Source organism: Mytilus californianus, unplaced genomic scaffold, assembly GCF_021869535.1.
Source record: "Mytilus californianus isolate M0D057914Y unplaced genomic scaffold, xbMytCali1.0.p SCAF_8, whole genome shotgun sequence".
Classification (NCBI taxonomy): Eukaryota; Metazoa; Mollusca; class Bivalvia; order Mytilida; family Mytilidae; genus Mytilus; species Mytilus californianus.
This window is the reverse complement of record NW_026262734.1, coordinates 1,875,498-1,899,351: the sequence shown is the minus strand read 5'-3', so window position 1 is coordinate 1,899,351 and position 23,854 is coordinate 1,875,498. Positions and strand designations below refer to the sequence as shown.

The 23,854-nt window shown below is 40.1% G+C and overlaps 1 long non-coding RNA gene across 1 annotated transcript; it reads right to left on the bottom strand.

The window, feature by feature from the left end:
- Positions 1–14,360: 14,360 nt before the first annotated feature.
- Positions 14,361–21,547, bottom strand: LOC127712743 (uncharacterized). Its single transcript, XR_007987300.1, has 2 exons — positions 21,471–21,547; positions 14,361–17,697 (listed from the first exon to the last, which is right to left on the bottom strand). It is a non-coding gene; the product is annotated as an uncharacterized LOC127712743 (long non-coding RNA).
- Between the last annotated feature and the right edge of the window lie 2,307 nt (positions 21,548–23,854).

Genomic DNA, 23,854 nt, shown 5'->3' with positions numbered 1-23,854 from the left:
GCTAAGACCGATTCTGAGAAAGACTTTTTCAAACTTATGAATGTCTCAGTTTTCGGAAAGACCATGGAGAACATCCGCAAGAGGGTGGACGTCAAACTGGTCAATAGTGAAAAGCAGGCACTTAAGCTTGTGGCCAAACCCAACTTCGATCGTCGGGTCGTCTTTACCAACAACTTAGCAGCCGTCCACATGAAAAAGACCAAGCTTAAGTTTGATAAGCCTGTGTATTTGGGAGCCTGCATTCTGGATATCTCAAAGACCCTGATGTATGACTTTCACTACGGTTTCATCAGGAAGATGTACTGTGACAACGCCCAGCTGCTCTTTACCGACACTGACAGCTTGGCCTATGAGATTAAGACCGAGGACTTTTACAAGGACATTACACCACACGTCCAAGAAAAATTCGATACCTCCAGCTACCCTACTGAACATCCTTCAGGCATTCCCACCGGTGTAAACAAAAAGGTGGTTGGAATGTTGAAGGACGAGTGTGGTGGTAAAGTGATGACAGAGTTTGTAGGTCTCCGGGCAAAGTTATACTCCTACAAGATGAACGACCACACTACCACCAAGAGAGCAAAAGGAGTAACAAAGTCTGTCATCAAACAAAACATCACCTTTCCTGAGTACAAACAATGCCTAGACACTCAACTGGAAATATGTAAGCCGATGAACATCATCCGCAGCCGCCTTCACCAGATCTACACCGAGGAAATCAACAAAATAGCACTCTCGGCCAAGGATGACAAGCGACATATTCTGGAGGATGGGATCAGTACTCTTGCCCATGGACATTACAAAATCGAAAAGGATATCTAAAGGTCACTTTTGATTCATATAAATAAAGTAATAGGTAAAAGTAAACGCAACAATTATACAAAATTCACCAGGTATGCTGGTTCGGGTTAAGAATGTATTAATGAATATCGCCAGAAGATGGAACTCTAAGAAAAACAAGATAAACTCAGAGACCGTTTGGAGATTCAGAAGAGAAAGGCTGAAGAGATTAAAGAACAAGCAGCTGAAAAGATCTTAGCGATGATGGAATTTACCAAAAATTATTACAGGATTTTACAACACCTCAGCAAGCTAGGATTAAATAAATGAGCAGCATACGTGTGCACAACATAACCCTTCCCAATAAACCTCTTTCGAATGTAGACCTTGTGGAAGCCACCAAGGACCTAGGAATCCCATGTTTCAGAGGGGTGTTCATGCGAGATACCCTACCACAAAGCCCGCGCCGCATCGAATGTGGAATCTTGAATCACGATAGCTGGGAAGGTCCTGGAACGCATTGGACCTGCTGGTATAAACGTGGGCCGGTAAAGTATTACTTTGACTCCTATGGATTGCCACCGCCTGACGAGATGGTGAACTACTTACAGCCTGAAATTCGATATAGCACCGATGAATTACAGCAGCGAGGCTCGGTGGTGTGTGGCCACTTTTGTTTGTACGTGTTGAATATGCTGTCGGCGGAGAAGTCGCTAGAGGACGCGGTCTTCTCACTCTATAAATAAATGGATAAGTTTGGATCTCATGCAAGAAAGCGCGCATCCCCTTGGCGAATGCTGCAGGATTTGGATATGAACGACAATCGCATTACTAGCCTAGGACATCCCAAGGACAGCTCGGATGCTGTGACAAAACGGAGGGTAACCCAAGAGTTGAAAGATGGTATGAAAGATATTGATAAATTAGATTCTGAGTGTAAACAGATGCAGAGGACCATCAAGCGAATGCAAAAGGAGTATGACTCATCAATCGGAGAACTCACAAAAAAGGTGATGACTCTAAAAGATAGTAAAGTCGATAAGTCAAAATGTGCCTTAACCAACGGTGGTAAGATAAACGCTGAGCTGGATATGCAAAAGTTTCACGTGCTGAATCTCCCACTCCCAGAAACTGACAATGAACCCGTCACCAAAGCCCTTTACGATCGTCTACAGTCGGATTTGGATGCATTGAGGGTTTTTGTCGAATTGAAGCATGCTTAGTTTTCCAAATCTTTCCAGTCTCAAGGTTGAGACCGGAAAGGTTGTTGAGGATTATTGTAGATCTGATTGTGGGACCCACGAGTTAAAATTCTTAGGATAACCCTTCCACTTCACAAACACCTCATTAATCCCGTTCTTGGTTCGCCTGCGGAGGATCTTCTCTATGCGGTAGACGTCCTGATCAGTCTTTTGAAGTTCGGGCTCATAGAAGGATCCCTGAATTTCCTCGCCACTAAAATCCTTGAGGCGATAGGTGGGCGGCTGAGTGTTCAACACTAGGGAAATGGTGAATACTTCCTCGGTCCAGCGGGGTGTGTATCCCTTCTCGAATGTACCTTTCTTCTTGGTGATTCGGACTTTGTCGCCAGCACGAAATCGTGGTGGTTTCATGGGAGGTATGCTGCCATAAAGGTTCCAATACACCTTGTTTTCATGCTCCTTGTGACTTGCGGCGACAGGGGTCATTTTGATGGATCGGTGCTTGGTGGTATTGTACTGGCGAACAAGATTATCCAAAACATTGATGTAGGTGCGTGTAGAGTTGGCCGAGAAATATTTGAACATTTTCTCTTTCATGGTGCGATTCCAGCGCTCAACCACACTCGACTTCTCCTCATTTTCGGTGGAGTAGAGCTCAATATCATGCTTTTGAAGCAGCTGATTTACATCCTTGTTGTAAAACTCAGTGCCTTTGTCTGTCCAAAGCTTCTTGGGCATACGCTCCTTGAACACCGCTTGAAAGGCATCCCGCACCGTCACCCCCTTCTTGTTTTTGAGTGGTATCAACCAGCCATATTTGGAGAAGACATCGATGATGCTCAGGATGAACTTATTTCCCTTGTTGTCCCTAGAAAAGGCACTCATATCAACAAGGTCGGCCGCCCAGGTCTCATCCACACCACCCACTACCACACGGCGTTTTTGAAACTTACGTCGAACTGGTTTGTGCAACTCCTCAGCTAAATCATCGGTCCAGCGAACTTTTTTTTTTAACACCCAGACCGAATCGAGCTTTGGTACCGATGATGGGTCCGACGATGCTGCGGTCCATGCGTTCGCGTGTGGTAGGGTTGGGAATGGTGTTAAGCGAGGCTAGCATAGCTTTGTCACAGATGGAGTTGCGTGAAGCGGTATCCTTATGCTGGGCATAACAGAGATCGTGGTGATAGGCAGCCTGGTCAACTCGATTAATGGGTTTTGACCAAGCCTTCGGGGTGCCATCGGGGAGTAGTCGCTTGCTAAGTTTAGTCCCTGGCCCGGTAAAGTTGTGTCCGGGCAGATGCATTTCCATGGGTAATCCGTTGATTAGTTTGTTCATGAACCCTGCACCGGTTGTAGCAACAAACTGAGACTTCTTGGCACCGCACACCTTGCAGTTGCCAAACTTCCTCCGTCGCCCGTTGCTGGTAATTGTTTCACCAGGGTTAACTGTGTCCGTCTTCCTACGACATTTCACGCAGAAGATCATCGCTATTTTATTTAAAATAAATGAACGTCGAAGACATTTCCTACAGTGCCAACGCCCCCAAGAGGAGCAATCACTACCTCCTACCGCAGCGGTCAATCAGAGAGTTGATCATTGGGAAGTCGGACTGTGGTAAAACAACGCTGTTGAACAACCTACTCCTGCGCGATGGATGGCTCGACTACGATCGATTATACGTCTTCGGAAAATCGCTTCACCAGCCCATCTACCAGCTGTTGCAGCAAGCGCTGGGAAAAGGCTTCCCTAAGGAAGATATCCGAGACCTCTTACAGTGTAGGGGTAAGTCACCCTACTCGTTGATCGATGTGGTCAACGCCTTACCATCACCACGACACCCGAGTGGTATCGACACTTTTTTCTTCGAGCAAGGGAGCGATGTACCAGACCCCCGAGAACTCGACCCCAGTCGCAAGAACCTCATGGTGTTCGACGATTTGATGCTGAGCAAACAGAACACGTGTGAAGACTACTACGTGCGCGGTCGCCACAACAACGTCGATTGTTTCTACCTATGTCAGAACTACTTCAAACTACCCCGACAATCGATCCGAGAAAATGCAAACTTTATCTGCCTCTTCCAGCAAGATGCAAAGAATCTCGACCACATCCGACGCGATCACTGCAACGATCTCACCAAGGAACAGTTCGACGCTCTGTGTAAGCATTGCTGGTCCCAACCCTATGGATTTGTAACCATCGATCTCACAAGCCCCAAGTCAGCAGGGAAATACCGATGCAAATTAGATGAGTTCTATGAGGTATAAGATAAAGAATGGATACGTTCGAAAAATTCTTCCTGGAATTGGAGAATGAAGAATATCTGAACACAGAGGAACCCCAACCCTGGCCCTGTAAATGCAAGTTCGTGTGGAATCCGGTCGATATGAGAAGTATATGTTGGAAGTGTGGTCGCGTGATCCTCCATCCAATATATCACGGTGGAGGTGATTTCGACGCATGGAACTCCGGTCGTCAGTATGGGTCTGTACAGCGTCCCCCACAACCCCAATGCCCCGTCAAGACAATCCGTGACCACCAGTGCACAAAACCATGCCAACTGCGTAAAGACCTATGCCTCAGACACTTGAATCTTTCGAAGAAAAGGGACCCGTTTCAGCTGTGTGATACTTTCATGAGTAAACAATCGCCATTTAGCGTTCAGACCAACGCTTAGGAGCGATCGATTCAACGCTATTAAACGTTCAACGGCGTTCACACCAACGCTATTAAACGTTCGAACCAACGCTTAGGGGCGTTCACACCAACGCTTAGGGGCGTTCAACAGCTTTCGATCCTATAAATAAATGACGTTTATCAAGATTACCGACCCTAAGCAGCGTGAGGCACTTGCAAAGGAGTTGCATGAAACTAAGCGGAGCATTCAAGCCAGCAACATGCAACACCGCCTTGACAATATTGGACTCAGCCGAGACCTTTCCAAGGTGTTCAAGCCTGTGGTTGAGGCTCAGCGGGAAGCAGCTTCAAAAATCACCAAAACAATCGAAGATTTACCTCCAGCAGTGCCAGCCCTCCCTCCTCCACCGCCCGAGTTTGTCGACCCACTACCCATCGCACCACCTACAGACACCGTCCTCGGACCTCGAGCACAGCAGTATTTGCAACTCAGTATGACTCCTTCCGCCGACCACACCTTTGGATTGCGATCTGAAAATGATGGTATCTTCATCGGAAGCTCACCAGTTACTTTTGACGGTGATGATATTTTCGTGGATGGTGTGAGGTACAAAGGAACCCTTGGCCTCTGGGAACTCATGGTGAAAAAGAAACCAGAATCGTTTGAGCCCGACGACCTTCACGACTATGCAGAGATCCTGAAAAGTTCCGGTGCCATGTATCAAGGCAATTCCACCCTCTCGAGAACCCCGAAGGCGAATAAGAGTTACAAGTGGAAGGAAATCGTATCCCACATCTACAAGAAGGATAAGTTTGGCAGTGGGCTGCAAACCATATTTCTTCCTTCCAACTTTAAACAGCTTCTAGATCGCTTGGAACTATGTGCTGCAGCATACCAAGCAGGAAATAATGGTGTGCGCAACAAAATTGTGTCGATTATCGATGCTATGAAAAGGGGTAGACATATCAGCATCGAGGAATATAAGGCACTGCATCGTAGCATCCTATAAATAAATGTTGCAAATCAAGAAAGGTTACGCTCGAAAGTACTCCTACGGTGGTAGAGGACTGTTTGACACAATCGCCAGTTTGGCTGGACGCATGTTTACTTCCTCTGCCGCCCAAACCCTAGGAAGAAAGGCCGTGAGTGCTGCCACCAATGCGGCCTTGAAAGGTGTTGAAAAAGGGGCTTCCAAAGCCGTCGACCATGTGGTTGATAAAGTGACCCGCCCCAGGAAACGTATTAAAACCCCTCAACAGCCTAGTGTTCAACGCAAGAAGCCAGAGCAAGTTCGGTTAAACAATCTAATCTCCGGCTCTGGTATCAAAACTATCCACGACTTCGTCCAACGCTATAAATAAATACATTATGTCTGACATCCTTACAATCACCGAAGGGTTGACCTTCGACGAAAGTCTCCAGGAATATCAGGTTCGAGAATACGAACCACAAGCCGGTGCCCAGCTGAACAATCCCGGTGCTGAAATCCGAATCAACATCGAAACCCAGGATTTGTTCCTACACCCCGCCGAAAGTTATCTCGTGGTGGAAGGTCGACTTCTCAAGAATGATGACACAGCATATGCCGATGGCGATCTTGTGTCGCTCACCCATAATGGTATCATGTATCTCTTCAAGAGCATCAGTTACAGGCTTTCCGGTCAGCAGATCGAACATATTAACGACCCCGGCATCGCCACCACTATGCTTGGAATGTTAACCTACCCCGACGACTTCTCCAAATCGCAGGGTCTCAACCAACTGTGGTATAAGGATTCTTCCACCGATGCTGAGGCTGAGAACACTGGATTTGCAGCCCGCCATGGATACATTATCACCAAGCCCACCAACAAAGGATCGTTTTCGTTTGCCATCCCCCTAAAACATATTTTTGGATTCGCAGATGATTACAACAAAATAGTGTACGGGTTCAGGCACGAACTCTCACTCGTTCGCGTTTCAAATGCTAATGCCATTCTGAGAGCAGCTGCCGTCAACGATCCGGCAAAGATTGTCCTGAGTAAACTATCGTGGTTCGTCCCTCACATCACACCCTCAGACGAAAATAAGATGCAACTGTACAAATCCATCCAAAGTAAATCCAAAATCCACTGTGGATTTCGCATGAGACAGTGTGATTCCATAGCCGTTCCCCAAGCCTCACAGTTTAACTGGCGTCTAGCTGCCAAGAGTGGTCGCGAAAAGCCTAGATATATCATTGTTGCCTTCCAAACCAACAAAAGTGGTGACCAAACCCATAATGCTGCCGTGTTCGATCACTGTCGATTGCGAAATATCCATGTCACCCTCAACGCTGAACGTTATCCAGCAGTCGACTATAATGCAGCTTTCAACGAAAATAGGATCGCCAGAGTGTTCAAAGAGGCCTCCGACTTCAGAAAGAAATTCCATAACATGGACAGTCTCCTCAGTAATGGTGGTATTAATCCCTCCGATTACATCGACTTGTACCCCTTGTTTGTGATTGATGTGAGTCATCAGTCTGAGCGTCTCAAAGAATCTACGGTGGATATTCAGATCCGAGCAGAATTCGCCCGCAATGTTCCAGCCAACACCGAGGCGTTTGCACTTGTCATTTCCGACAGAATCCTACAGTTTGAATCCGATGGTCAAAATATGAACGTTGTGTACTAAAAGTAAATGGATAAAATTCACCTACAACTCCTCTTTGCCAGTCGTCCCGCCGAGGTCTACGTAATCGTGGTGAAAGCTGGAAAACAGCTCAAGGAGTAGTATGACGGTATCGAAGAGTGGAAGCAAAAATATGTGACAATGGTCTACCATAAATAAATGGATAACACATTGTTGCAGCAAATTGCTAATAACACCGACCCAAAGCATGGGTTTTCCTTCATCGTCTCTGGAAACGATAGCCAAATCCTTACCCGATTCAACCCCCCACTAAAACTCAAGGAATCCAAGGCCTACGAGATGGCATTGGTAAACCTGGAAACCTATAACTCCATCCCCAACATTCACGCAGGTAACAATTCCTTCCGCTACTCCCCCGACGATGGTGCCAACTGGTTTCCCATCGCACTAAGCATAGGTTCCTATGACATCGAAGACATCAACAATGAGATCCAGCGGCGGCTACGGCTCAACAAACACAAAACGAAGATCATCATCGATGCCAACCGGGCAACCCTAAGAGCAACGCTGACCCTCGCCAGACACTATCAAGTAGACTTCAACGTTGTCAATAGCATCAACACTGTCTTGGGATTCGAGCGGCAGATTTACACGTTCGATATGATCACAAACGGCTATACGGAAGGGGAACACATTGTAAATATCATCAGCATCAACAGCATTCTGGTGAATAGTGATATCATCCATGGAAGTTATGTAAATGTTACACAGCAGTCTACCATCTACAGCTTTTTTCCCGCAGACGGTCCTGGTATGAAGATCATTCAAACCCCAAAGAATCTAGTATACTTGCCGGTGACCTTGCGAACCATCAATCGCATGCAAACGTATCTCACCGATCAAGATGGTAGGCCCATCGATTTCAGGGGTGAACATCTCACCATCCGCTTTCATCTTCGTGAGGTATAAATAAATGACTTATCACGAACAAGGTTTGAACTTGACAAAAGGTCAAGCTGATAAACTACAACGGGCTGCCAAAAAAGGTTGTCCGGTCTCCATTCGTTTGTCCCACGCAAACCTGCAAGGTGAACACAAGATGTGGCTCACCACCCGCCAGGTTCAAAAGATCGCCAAGCTCCTACAAAAGGGAACTGGTGGTATGGTCCTAGAGTTGAGTGCGACCCAATTGAAGGAAAACATGCAGAAGGTGGGTGGCTTCCTACCCATGTTGGCGGGGCTGGCAATGAGGGCACTCCCCATGTTAGCAAAAACCATTCTACCCGCCTTGGGTGTTTGAGCCTTGAGTGGTCTTGGTGGTGTAGCCGTCAACAAGGCCTTAGGGTCTGGATTGTACCTGAAACGTGGTGGATGCGTTTGCACCGTGAAACCTAGTGGCAACGGTCTCTATCTCAAACCTTCAAACGCCCGGATCACCTATGGTGATGGACTCTACTTGAAGCGTGGTCAGCAATTCCACGACGGAGCTGGTCTAATCTTAGGTGCTAACAGCCCCTTCAAAAATATTCCCCTCCTCGGTATGCTCCTATAAATAAATGGATGATTTAGATTCTGGATACCGACAGACCAGAGTCGAATGTATGGAAGATCAACTCAACGCGGATATACATAAGTATCAACATACCTTGAAGATCTACAAACGTCTGAACAAAGTTGTATCTGTAGCACTGGGTGTTTGTTCTGTGGGCAGTTTGGTGTTAACCAGCTGCACCATGGGTTCAGCTTTGACCGGTATAGGTATTATAGCCTCCCTTCCCCTAGGATCCCTTGTTTGCTTGAGTGCCACTGGCGTGATGGTACTCACACTAATCTCAAGGCGTATCATGAAAAAGAAGAAAAAACACCGCGACACCTTGCAATTGGCACAGTCCACAAAATTTTTGGTTGAACAATGTATTAGTACTGCTTTAGCTGGTGATGAACAAATTGATGATGCTGAGTTTGGGAAAATCACCACCTGCCTCAAAAACTACTACGATGAAAAAGATAAGCTCCGACAACCTTCCACCACTTTTAGTGAGGACCTTAATGCGCATGCGCCGTAAAAAACGTCGCACATCATTCCGTTACACTTCACTCCACACATCCGCTTCACTTCATGATGTGCTCCGTTTCAAGCATAAAAAAAAAACTTTTCCACTCCGGCAGAAATGTCGGATCGGAAAAATTTTTGTACCCCACCCGGCCCATTCTTTTTTTTTTTTTTTGGACTTACTTTCTCACAAGGTTGCAAGAAAAGTACTCCTGTTTAGTCTTTTTGCTGACTTCTAAGCCTGTACTTCTCACAAAGGCTCCTTCCAAGGGTTCCTTCTCTCTGTTCAGTATACTGCAAGCCAACACCCTTGTCGTTTCTCCTTCTCTGTTTTTCAAGGTGAGAATCTTACTCCTCCCAAACTTCCCATCTACTTCTACCACTTCCAGGATTTTATAAATCACTCCGATTGGGAGTTCCTTCCATTTCAGGGTTTCCAGGCTCTGGTCCTTTGCCTTTTCCTCGAAAACATTATCGTTGATAAAATTGTTGTCTGTAATTTTTGAACTTTTAAGTTCCTCCATCTTTTGTACGAAAGTCATATTTTGTTTCTACCCTAGGATTACATCCCTTTAAGGTGTCTCTACCATTGTTTGCAAAAGCCATATTTGTATTTACCCTTAGACTAATTGAAATGCTGGTCCATTTACATTGTAAAAAATCTAAAGTTGGATTTATGCTAGATTTCCCCTTAAAAATGGAAAGTGCCGCAGAATCGGCCTTTTGACATTACTAATATACCTTCCAGATATTGTGGGATACAAGAGGAGAAAAACCTTTCCTTATATAGAGTCCAGCTCCTAACATGCCATAAATAGTGGCCCTTCCTACTTTCAGTTTTTCGTCAATATAAATTGTATTCATTTCATTTCTGGTTATAGATATAAGAAGATGTGGTATGAGTGCCAATGAGACAACTCTCCATCCAAGTCAAAATTTAAAAAAGTAAACCATTATAGGTCACAGTACGGTCTTCAACACGGAGCCTTGGCTCACACTGAACAGTAAGCTATAAAGGGCCCCAAAAATTACTATACTTAGATGTTTTGCAGTTGTACTTCTACCTATCTGAGAGCTGCTTATGTTAACTACTCTGTCCTGTTTGGTATTATAGCATACAAGGTCCGATTTTTGTGGGCTGATTTTGACAAGGTCTCTCCGTGTATGGTGGTATACAATGTCAATAATGCCCTGTAGTTCACTTTCAGAGTTTGCTAGTACTAATATGTCATCTGCACATGTTGGTGTAGCAATGCCTATTGTTCCCATATGGCTTCCTTATCCACTTTCTGTTACACTATCTAGAATGGCATTATTATAGCATTTGTATAAAGAGGTTGAGAGTTTTGCTCCTAGCCGAATTCCTTGGTTGACAGATATTTTGTCAGAAACAAGATCGTCCCATTCAATTATAATGCTCATTTCTCTATACATATTACGGAGTAGAATCCACATGTCACCGTCAATGCCATAGTGATAGACCTTGTTGAATAATATTTCATGTTCCAGTTTATCCAAAGCCTTTTCTGCATCCAAAGTTAGTAGCAGGATTTCCTGATCATCTTCGCAAGATTGTATAACTTCCGATGCCAGGAATGCGGCAAATATCATGGGTATCCGTTATGATGGAAAATGGTTTCTTTCTCTGGGTAATCTCGGTTTAGTTCCAATGAGTTTTCTGCCACGAATATCTTTAATAAAGGATCATGAGATGTTTTTGATCGATGTATAGACCCATTCAAGTCTTCACATAACAGTATATCATGAGTGTTCCTGTATTTTTTTTTATTATTTTCTGTCATTTGTGCCAGAGTATCTTCGTACTCATTATCCACATCTTTGTTGTCAGATGGCATGTATACATTAATGAGACATAAGGGTGTGTTGTCAGTTTCCATCTGTATAACCTGTATTCTATTGCTCCCATCAACCATTACTGATATTTTGTCATCTATCTCTTTTTTCCATAGTATGGCTACACCACCATATAGCCTCTACGAGCAATCATACTCTGGATTTTCGTCGTCAATGCTTTTGGTCGTTACAATCATATTTGTATCAATAGCGTGTAAAAGGTGCTGTTCTGGTTTAAAAAGCCAATACTCTTGTGGGCAGCACAAATCTAACTTCTTGAGGAGTTGTTTTAGGTATGTCATGTTCCCTTTTACACTTTGCACATTGAAAGTTCCTATAGTGATTTGCGACGTCTATTTCTGTTTCCCGGGCCTATCTCTAAAAATGGTTCTTATTCTCCTTTCATGGTCTCATGTTCGGTATAGTTGTTTTTGGCAATCTAGTCTCTGTATTTTGGCCATGGCTTTCATTATCAGCTGATCTTTGTGTTCGCAAGGTTTCATTAATCTCCCTTTGACTAGGGTATTTTTTGTAATAGTTTTCTAGTACATCCTTGCCATTTATGTTGTTAACGTGGATTTGTCCCGTTTTATGAGTGGTGCTCCATGGTATCTTGATGGCGCATTCGTGGACATTTTAATTCCTTGAGCTCTTCTCACAGTATATTGGTCTTGTATACATGGTCTGTTATGTATATAGCTAGGAAGGTTCACTATTCTTCAGGATGTAACATTCATTGCTGGTTCTTTGTGTTTCCATACTGTCACATTGGTGTATTTTAGCGAGCCAAGGTTTTATTTTGTTCATTATTAATAGGATCTCTGTTTGATGAGATTTGATTCTGTACATTATTAATAGGATGGCTGTTTGCTACATGTCTGGATGAACTATAGACTTCATCATGAAGCTTAACAGTTGTGGCTTCCTTGTTAATTTTCTTTTCTAATCTATCAGTAATGGTTTGCTGCATTTCTAACAGTGAGACTTTGTTTTTTTAATTCCATCATTTCCATTTGGTGTCCTATTTTGATGTCTCTTATCTCAAGCTCATGCTTAAATTTCTCGATCATGTCTTCAAGTTTTTCCTCAATGTAGGAGTCCTTGTTTGCATGGTGTTTTCTGCATAGGCATTGTTCTTGTTCATTATTGGTCAGAGTTATATTCTTGACTTCCAGTTGTAATCTGAGTAAATTGATGATGTTTTTGTAATCTCTATTTACATAGCTATTCTTGCTTTACATTGTACAAGCTGTCCTTCAAGTTGTCTTTCTTGGCTAGACACTTCTTTGGTTTTATTAGCCTTTTTTGTTTTTTGTTTTCGGTTTTATTGGTATCTTCAGGATGGTTTCTTCTTCAGAGATAATAGCTGCTGTTCCAGCATACTTAGCCCCTTTACATGTCGCTCTATTTTTTTTCTGCTGCCTGATTGACTTTTATTTCAGCCATGTTGTTTTCCTGGCTGTAGGGCATAGTTTGGTCCATTTGTGTACATGTAAAGCATATATAGTCATTATTCATGTCCTCAACTGGTGCTACTCCATCTTTTTCACAGTGAGCATGCATGGTTTGTTCACATCGGCAGCAAAAATATGTTGGGGTGAGGAGTTCATCGTTTAATCGTCGGATTTCTTGGTTGAGTTCATCTAGTGGATACTCAAGATGGATTCGTTATGGTGACCAGATGTAAAAAGTGTAGGTTTCAGTAGCATGAAAAGTTATGGTCAGATTTTTCTCAACCCAGTTTACGCACTTCTGGACAGTCCATCCACTTTTCACGATAAATCTGATATTCAAGCAGTGCTCTGTAGTGATTTCTCTTTCTATGTACTTCCCTTTGCTGTCGGCTAGTATCACAGCTTTTCTAATGCTTTTTTTCTACTAGGATTTTAATACTTTATACTCCGACATGTAGAATTCTTGTAGTAAAGTTGAACGGAGAAAAAGGGGGGTGGAAGAAATCAAATATGGCGCACTTTTGATGTATGGCAGGGAAGGGAGTGACCGGTCAGAAACTGAATTTTACAGCTCCTGTGTTGATTTCCGTAGCAAAATAGTGTTTAGTGGGATGCGTTAATTACAATAAATATACGGTTTGGGTGCGGATGTTTGACAAATGCTTGCAAACAATATTTTTCTGTGCTCTGTGACTTGTGTACGTCTGTCTTCACCAATCACGTGACAATATTACCAATATTTAACCAGTTCCGGGTCGAATCCGATACCGATACCAATAGTTTATGTCACATGTAGTTTCCGGTTGTTACCTGTAACCTTCTATAAATCCCTCCTCTTATCAGAAGAACCAGGAATTCTTCCAGTAGCTGTTTTATATCCACGTGACACCATAGTACACCATTCAACAATTAAGTCCTTAATACCACTATTAGTTTTGGTTGATTAGTTAAAAATCAAAAAAATCAGGACGGGTTCAAACAGAAACATTTTGAAAGCAGAGGAAATTTTTCACCTTACAATCAGCATGACTTTATCAGATGACTATACGAATACTAAAAATCCAGGCTAAAAAAAGGAATAGATACTTTAATTCAGTCACGGAACCGCGATGTCGTCACGAACCAACTCGTTATGGAATATCTACGTCACAGATGACCACAGATATGTCCTAATTTTAGTAGCCGCAACACCTTCCTCTTTTCTTAGATTGTGACATCACCGAAATTGAACTAGCATTGCGTTACACGACGGGTACCACATTTGTAGCAGGATATGCTTACCCTTCCAGTGCATATGAGGTCACCCTTGGTTTGTTGGTGTGGTTCATGTAGCTCAATTTATCTTTTTTGTATAGATTAGACCGTTGGTTTACCTGTTTGAATGGTTTTACATTAGTCAGTTTTGGGGCCCTTTATAGCTTGCTGTTCGGTGTGAGCCTAGGTTCCGTGTTGAAGGCCGTACTTTGACCTATGATGGTTTACTTTTACAAATTGTGACTTGGATAGAGAGTTGTCTTATTGGCACTCATACCACATCTTCTTATATCTATTTGAGTTTTCTACTTTGTAGACTAGTGTTTTGTAGAATGTGTTTTGTAGAATGTGTTTTGTAGAATGCGTTTTGTAGAATGTTGTTTGTATTTCGTCACTTATCGGGTTTTTGCCATGGTGATTCTCTTCCGACTTATTTTGATTGTACCTTTGGTATCTTTCACCTTTTTTTTAACAAGATGCATCACAAAATTGACAACTAATACTAGTGTTTGGCGAAAGGTGCTTTATTATAATAATGCATTCAAATATAGTTATACCAAGCATGGTATCAATAAGCTACAATGAACAAAGTGTCAATATGAAGCACCTGAACCCCAATGTGGGTAATAATAAAATGCTCCGCAGGGCGCAGCTTGATACGACCGCAGAGGTCGAACCCTGAACAGTTGGGGCAAGTATGGACACAACATTCAAGCTTGATACAGCTCTGAATTTGGATTGTGATTAAATATTTGACACAACATAGGTTTCTGACACAGAATGAATGTGGTCTAAGAACTTAAAAAATTTAAATTGGACATTCACCTATTATGGTCCAATATCCAAAATCTAAATACATGGTTAGATTCAGCATATCAAAGAACCCCAAGAATTCAATTTTTGATGAAATCAAACAAAGTTTAATTTTGGACCCTTTTGACCTCAATGTAGACAAAGTTGATAACGGGGCCCAAAAATCAAAAATCTAAATACATGGTTAGATTCAGCATATCAAAGAACCCCATATATTCAATTTTTGTTGAAATCAAATAAAGTTTAATTTTGGACCCCGATTTGGACCAACTTGAAAACTGGGCCCATAATCAGAAATCTAAATACATGTTTAGATTCAGCATATCAAAGAACCCTAAGAATTCAATTTTTGTTAAAATCAAACTAAGTTTAATTTTGGACCCTTTGGACCTTAATGTAGACCCATTTGAAAACGGAACCAAAAATTAAGAATCTAAATACACGGTTAGATTCGGCATATCAAAGAACCCCAATAATTCAATTTTTGATGAAATCAAACAAAGTTTAATTTTGGACCCTTTGGACCTCAATGTGGACCAATTTAAAAACGGGGCCCAAAATCCAAAAACTTAATACACGGTTAGAATCAGCATATTAAAGAACCCCAAGAATTCAAGAATAAAACCCCATTGAAATTGGTCAAGAAATAAGCAATTTATATGAAGTATCTTCTTTTGCACAATACTGTGCAATTGAATATTTCTTGCTATTGCGCAATACTGTACAATTGACAATTTCTTGCTATTGCGCAATATTGTGCTATTGGATATTTCTTGCTATTGCGCAATACTGTGCAATTGAAGATTTCTTGCTATTGCGCAATACTGTGCAATTGAAGATTTCTTGCTATTGTGCAATACTGTGCAATTGAAAATTTCTTGCTATTGCACAATACTTAGTAATTATATAATAATTTACACATCCTGTTTGGTGTGTATCTCCTATCATATCATTATTATTTGCTTTTAAATATAAATCAGAAATAACCAACTTAAAATGGAAAATTTTAAAAGAAAAAAAAAAGGAAAAAAAGAAAAAAAATGAAAAAAAAAAAATCCCCCCCCAAAATTTTTGAACCCCCTTATGATTCATCACCCCCAAACTCAATCCCAGCCTTCCCTTTGTGGTATGGTACCTTGCAGTACAATTTCAGAGAGATCCATACACTTGAACACAAGTTATTGTCTGGAAACTAGAAACATGTGTTTTTTGGCCCCAAATTCCTAAACGTTTAGGGCAATTACCCCCAAACTCAAACCCAGCTTTCCCTTTGTGATATGGAACCTTGTAGTACAATTTCAGAAAGATCCATACACTTACACACAAGTTATTGTCCTGAAACTAGAAAAATGCTTGTTTTTTCCCCTTTTTGGCCCCTAATTCCTAAAATATTGAGGCAATTACCCCCATCATCAATCCCAGCCTTCCCTTTGTGGTATGGTACCTTGCAGTACAATTTCAGAGAGATCCATACACTTGAATACAAGTTATTATCTGGAAACTACAAAAATGCTTATTTTTGGCCCCTTTTTGGCCCCCAATTCCTAAAAGTTTCGGGCAATTACCCCCAAACTCAATTCCAGCTTTCCCTTTGTGATATGGAACCTTGTAGTACAATTTCAGAAATATCCAAACACTTACACACAAGTTATTGTCATGAAACTAGAAAAATGCTTGTTTTTTGCCCCTAATTCCTAAAATTTTGAGGCAATTACCCCCAAAATCAATTCCAGCCTTTTATTTGTGATATGGAACCTTGTGGTACAATGTCAGAGAGATCCATACACTTACACACAAGTTATTGACTGGAAGTTACAAAAATGCTTATTTTTGGCCCCTTTTTGGCCCCTAATTCCTTAACTGTTGGTACCATAACCCCCAAAATCAATCCCAACCTTCCTTTTGTGGTATTGAACCTTATGGTAAAATTTCATAGAGATCCATTCACTTAAACTAAAGTTATAGTGCAAAAACTAATGTGTCTTCGGACGACGACGACGACGACGACGACGACGACGACAACGACGACGACGACGCCAACGTCATACCAATATACGACCGCAAAATTTTTGCGGTCGTATAATAAAAGTAATTAGAAAAATTTACAATAAAAAGACGGAGAGAGAAAAAAAAAATTATATCAATTACATAATGAAAAGTGGCTGGAACATGCTCTTTTGCTTAAAACCACACATGGTAATTAAAACCCGGATAAAGTATCAAAGGGAGGCAATTTCGTACAAGGCGTTATCAATTAGGTACAATGAGAGTTGCCTCCCATTGTACGCAATTTTGATTTGCACGAGGATTAAACATGTTTTATAGACTACTACTATTATAGAGGTAATTTTATTTCTATGTAATTAATTAGGATTGTCATTTGGCAATAAAGTAATTTTGCCTTCCATATTGACCACGTGGTTTTCCTCACTTCCGCCACAAACACGAATCCAGCTATCTGCTTGAATGCCATCTTCGTGTTCGCAAATATTAAAACCGCCATACATTCCAGGCACAGGATAATAAAAACTTCCATGTTCAAATAACAGAGAAATTTGAGGTAAAGCTTGTCCATTTCCCTTGATCAAGTCTTTAACTCTACCATTGATGACTTCGTGTAAGCCTTTTTCCATTTTCTCAATTGCAGCGGCATTTTGTTTTATTTTCTCTGGAATCATTAATTGGTCCAATATAACCTTATCAAGACCTTTACTTTTTGCAATGTCATAAGCGGTTTGACCTTCAGCATTCTTCATACATTTCGATGCCCCCATTCGTATTAAATCTTTAAATATGTTCTCCGGTGCACCCAAGTCAGAAGCGTAATGAAGAGGCGTAAACCAGGTAGGACCTTTATTATCTCCCTTCACTGGAAGTCTGCTTGAATTCACGAGGTCGCCACTACTTTCCAACAATTCTATAAGATCAGACCACTGACCAGCTTTTCCTAAATCGTCTATCTGTTGATGTAGTTTTACAACATCGTCTCTGAAGACATTTGTATATACGTTGATAGGATAATTCGCCATTATCTGTAACAACAAAATGAATTTAGAGCAAAATGACTTTTTTATGTGAAATACCAAAATAATATTGTGGTTCACACAATCTGAAAATAACTTTACAATATTGTAGTCAAGAGTAATACGGGACTTAAACAAATAAGAATTGTTCAGAAAATAATTTTCCGAAATTTGTTGTTCAGTATTTCGAGATGAATTAGTAGAGAGTTGTCTCATTGGCAATCATACCACATCTTCATTTTATATAGGTTGATTTCTGAAGGAAGTTGTTACACGTTGACTTCAACACAGAGGCAAAAGAAAAATAGCAGTCTTTTCCTAAATATGTAAACAACATGCAGTTAGATTCTCGACGTGCAGTGGCAAATATTTCATGCTTTCTTTACTAGAACAATTGATCATTGTACACAAAAGGAACGTTCTGTAAGGTTGGGGTCGACCAGGATGACATCCGGAAAATTATATAACTAGAAAATGCGGTTATGTTCAAAGAAAATGTGCCTTACAACAGGCCCCCCACAGACCCCTATTACAATGGTTTTTTAGCATGCAGAGAGCATGTTACTCTATCTTCCTGAGGCATCGGATTAGATGTCGCCACTCTAACTTGACGTTGCTGCGTACTTATACATCCCACACAGTAAAACAGAAGCCCCTCTTTGACAAGGGTTTAACTGCAGGATGGTAGAAGTAAGGGAGCTACCATTTGATTTTTATGGGAGGGCTAGGATGAAAAATGTTGTCCTGCCTTTTTTTAGCTGTAATCTCTGTCCTGCCTTTTTATTTTTCACTCTATTCGGTCCTGCCTTTTTTTTATTAGTTTATCCTGACTTTTTTTTACATAAATTGTCATCCTGCCTTTTTTTTTGCCAAGTTGCTCATCCTGCCTTTTTTTTACTCAAAACTCCTGTCCTACCTTTTTTTCAAATTTCATCCTAGCCCCCCCCCACCCCACCCCACCCCACTATGAGACAATTCTCCACCAGAGACCAAATGACATAGAAGTTAACAACTATATGTTACCGTACGGCCTTCAACAAAGAGCGAAACCGATACCGCATAGTCAGCTGTAACCGGGTCCTTAACCTGGGACAGCGGTGTAACGGCACAACACAAGAACAAACTATGCAAAACAATAAACAAATATAACAAACAGCAAAAAACTACTATCACTCTATACTGAAAGAAGGCTGAAGGACTTAGGTTTTTGCTGCTTACATAATTTACATACACTACCGTCCCAGGTTAGGAGGAGGGTTGGGTGCCCGCAAACATGTTTAAGTCCGCCACATTCTATATGTTCCTGTCCCAAGTCAAGATCCTGTAATTGAGTGGTTGTAGTTTTTTGCTGTTTCTCATATTTGTTACAGGCTCTTGACTTGGGACAGGGACATATAGAATGTGGCGGAGTTAAACATGATTGCAGTTAAACATAGTTGCGGATCCTTCAGCCTTCTTTCAGGATAAACACTAAAAAAAAATCCAACCTTTGCTTCAGATGTTATCTCCTAATCATCAGCAAGCTTCTGTCAAAGTTTATAAAATTCTATGAAGGTTAGACCAAGGTATTGTAGGATCGATATGTCTCGCATCTGAGACTCGCCGCAGGGTTGACTAATCAAAATGTTATAACATTTCGGGGTAATATCGTATATCAGCTGTTCTTGCTCCAACTTTATATACAATTTAACAGAATTACAATGATTACAGATCAATCATTAAACATCAGATATATTAATTCAATTTGGTCATATATTCTAATGGCGGATTCAGATGAGGTATGCCCGGCCAATTCAGAAAGGTATAATTTTTGGGGCAAAAAAAAATATGTCAAAACCAATTTCGACCACGTTTTAATGTTCGTGCCTTATCAAACTCAAATCATTAATCCGGCGTGTATATATACAATCCAATACTAGCAATGAATGACATATCACTTAGAAGAATACCCCTACATCAGACATTGTTTCAAAAGAGAGGCGGAAGATGCCAAAGGGATAGTCAAACTCAAAGTTGGAAAAAAAATGACATAGCCACATAGCCATGGAAAAAAAAGACATACAACAGTCTACAAAACTAATAGAAAACTAATGACTGAGCAACACGAACCCCACCACCAAAAAGCGGGGATGATCTCAGGTGCTCCGGAAGGGTAAACAGATCCTACTATGTAACGTCTTGGTCATACACCATTTAATACAAAAATGGTGGACGACGTCAAGGCTGCAGTGGCGGCGGATCCGAGGGGGAGGAGGGGGGGGGATCCAGGGTTTGGAACCCCCTTTTTTGTTCACGATCAATGCTTTTGAATGGGGACATATGGTTGGAACCCCCCTTTATCCTTGGTTGGAACCCCCACCCTTTTAAAAATGGCTTGATCCGCCCCTGCAGGCTTATTTAGAATCATAAGTCTAAGAAACTGCCTACGATATGACAAGAGACGAAAAGACAAACAGCAGTACACAAAACACCATATAGAAAACTAAAGGCCGCTAAGCATGACGGATCCCATCAATAAACTGCTTCGCTGAGCGCAGCTAGATACGCCCGCAGAGGTCCAACCCTGAACAGTTGGGACAAAAATGGACACAATATTCAAGCTTGATTCAGGTCCAAATTTGGATTGTAATTAAATATTTGACATATTATAGGTTTCGGAATAAATGTAGTCAAAGATCTTGAAATTGGTTATATGAATTGAATTTATATTCAATTAAAGATTTCTTGCTGTTGTGCAATACTTAGTAAATCTGTTGTCAGACTATAAACAAATAAAATTCAATTAATTCTCAATGTCATATTAGAAATTTATGAAAATAAAAAGGGAGCTTACATCAATAGATATAAACAATTCACCAAAGTTTCATGAGAATTGGTGACAGAATTTTTGAGTTATTGTCCGAAAACTGGAAAATCACCCCTTTTTTTAATGAATGAAACCCCATAACTTAGAAATGTAAAATGTAAAATTTATAAAATTCTAAAGGGAGCTTACATCAATACATACAAACAATTCCCTAAAGTTTCATTAGAATTGCTGAAAGCATTTTTGAGTTTTTGTCCAAAAACTGGAAAATCCCCCCTTTTTTCATGAATAAAACCTTGCAACTCGGAAACGTAAAATCTAAAATTTATAAAAATTGAAAGGGAGCTCATGTCAATAGATATAAACAATTCACCACAATTTCTTGCAAGTTGGTGAAAGTATTCTTGAATTATTGTCCAAAAACTGGAAAATCCCCCTTTTTTTAATGAATAAAACCCCATAACTCGGAAACGTAAAATCTAAATTTTATAAAAAACGAAAGGGAGCTCACGTCAATAGATATAAACAATTCACCAAAGTTTTATGCAAATTGGTTAAAGCATTTTTGAGTTAATGTCCGACATGTTGACGACGGACAGACGGACGGACAGACGGACGGACGGACAGACGGACAACGGTATACCATAATACGTCCCGTAAACGGGCGTATAAAAACTGGGTGTGTACGGAGATTTATACAAGGGAATGATTGCAGTATAGCAGTGATCAATCGTATCGGACAGCATTTATATATAGTACAATAAACCCTACAGGTTATGATAATGAATCATTAGTTTAATAACTCGAAACTTCCGATGTAAGGGGGATTACAATAACGTTTAAAAATAGATATTAGGTTTGTCTGTAGTACACAGTTCAACAGTTGTGTAAATAGAAGAAACCATTTTTAAAGTAGTTGGACATCTACTTCAAGTGAATTTTACAAAGAATATATAAGAATGTAGGCATACAATACCTTGGGTGTCGCAAAGTATATAAGGAAATCCACTGCCTAGATATCAGCTGGGGTATGTCACCAAAACTATTTATAAATATAAATATCAACAATGAAAGTAATTCACAAACAAGTACGGATGGAGAAAAATTAGATTCCGTTGAAAACAAACTGCTTTCTTTAAATAAAGAAATGCAATACGTGAACCTGATTGGCTGTTAGTTGTTTTATTTCATTCTGTTCACACTAATTTAAAATGCAGGTACATGTACTTATATTTGTTTAATTTATTTCTCTTCCCACAAATGTAATATGCAAGTATTTCTTTCTGTTTCCACCAATTTAATATGCAGGTACTTATATTTATGTTAAAAGACCCCGATATGACAAATGTGAAACAATTTCCAATAAGAAAAAAACAACGGCATAATTTAGGATTAACCAAAAAACAAATATGGCAGACAGCAACTTACAAACACTGAATTACAGGATCCTACCTTCGACATACACATAAAGAATGAGTGTAGTTACACATGTCTGTGGGCACTCACATCAATTCCACCTCCTTACCTGGGACATTGGCGTAGCATTACAATGTAATAAAAAACTGTTAAAATCAAATGAAAGGCGCCTAACTCCTATATCGACAAGAAACACAAAACACCAAGAAACAAAAAAACAAACGATACAAGCCACAGACACTGTGACATTGTGGGGAGATGCTACTTCGGAGTAGATCAAAGTAAAGAAGGCTTTTTTTCTGATAGCGGTATTAAACACATAATACATATACGCTGGTCCGGTATATAGACGGATACTCGAACTTATTTTCAAATTCTGTAGATATTAACCATTAATTTATTATATTTCAAAAAAATGATATTATCCATAGTGCAAAGTCATATACCATCTTATCAGTAGATAAAAAGTTAAGACCCATATAGAATAGAATAGAATAGAATATTTTTATTTCCCAAATTACAGGGCCCAATAAGGGCATAAAATCAGATACAATTGATTTACATAATTGGTAACAACAACAATAATAGTCACTTGAAAATATATATTTAGTATATTAGCATTGGTCAGAATCAGAGCCAAAAACCACATATATATTGTGAATAAAAGAATAAAATTACATTATATGCATTCATTCTCAAATCATTTACTTTACTTAGTGTCAATATGCATACCTGATCTCCTTAATTCAAAACAGTCACAAATATAACAGCCCAGTTTTTCCATAAGAGTTACATTTTCTTGAGTCAAGAGCAATAAAAATTTAGAAGATTTATTTAAATTTTTAAAATTATAACAATTGTCAGATATGTATTGAAAAAAGTCTTCCCTTTGAGTATCATAAAGAGGACATTCTAACAAAAAATGAAGCTCATCTTCAACTTTACCAAATGAGCAATTTGAACAAAGACGCTTAGATCTTTCTATATATTTTTTTGAATATCTGTCTGTCTCAATTTTTAAAGAGTGAGCACTTATTCTTAATTTACAAATTGACTGTCTTTTTTTAAAATCCTGTAGTTCTAAATATTTTTCTTTTTTAAAACAATTTTTTATAGAAAAATAAGTACCAAGCTTCCCTTTTTCAGAGTTAATTGTTTGATACTTCAGTCTATTCCAAAATGTTAAATAACTTCCACATAGTTTATTTTTAACATACTGACATAAAGAACCAATTGATTGGTCAAAATTTGGTAAATCAATCTCTCTCTGAATATAATCTATACTAGAGTACCATGTATTTACATTAGAAATATGTAATTGTTTACAACATATGAATGCATCAAATAATAATCCTTCATATATCAATTCCTTCCCATTGATAATTGACCTTGCATCCCATTGGTTTATTTTGATATAGAAATGATGTAAAATTGTAGATATAAAGGGAGTCTAACTCGTTATATTGTAGATATAAAGGGAGTCTAACTCGTTAAATTGTAGATATAAAGGGAGTCTAACTCGTTAGATTGTAGATATAAAGGGAGTCTAACTCGTTAGATTGTAGATATAAAGGGAGTCTAGCTCGTTAGATTGTAGATATAAAGGGAGTCTAGCTCGTTCGATTGTAGATATAAAAGGAGTCTAACTCGTCACTAACTCGTCAGATTGTAGATATAATGGGAGTCTTAACTCGTCAAATTGTAGATATAATGGGAGTCTAGCTCGTTAGATTGTAGATATAAATGGAGTCTAACTAGTTAAATTGTAGATGTAAAGAGAGTCTCGCTGTGTTTAAGACCCATAGGTGGCCTTAGGCTGTTCTCTACTCTTTAGTCGGGTTGTTTGACACAGTCCCCGTTTCCATTATCAATTTTAGTCTAACTCGTTAGAGAAAGAGAAGGTCTTTCTTCTTATTCTAATTTGGTTAGAGGGCTATCTTAAGA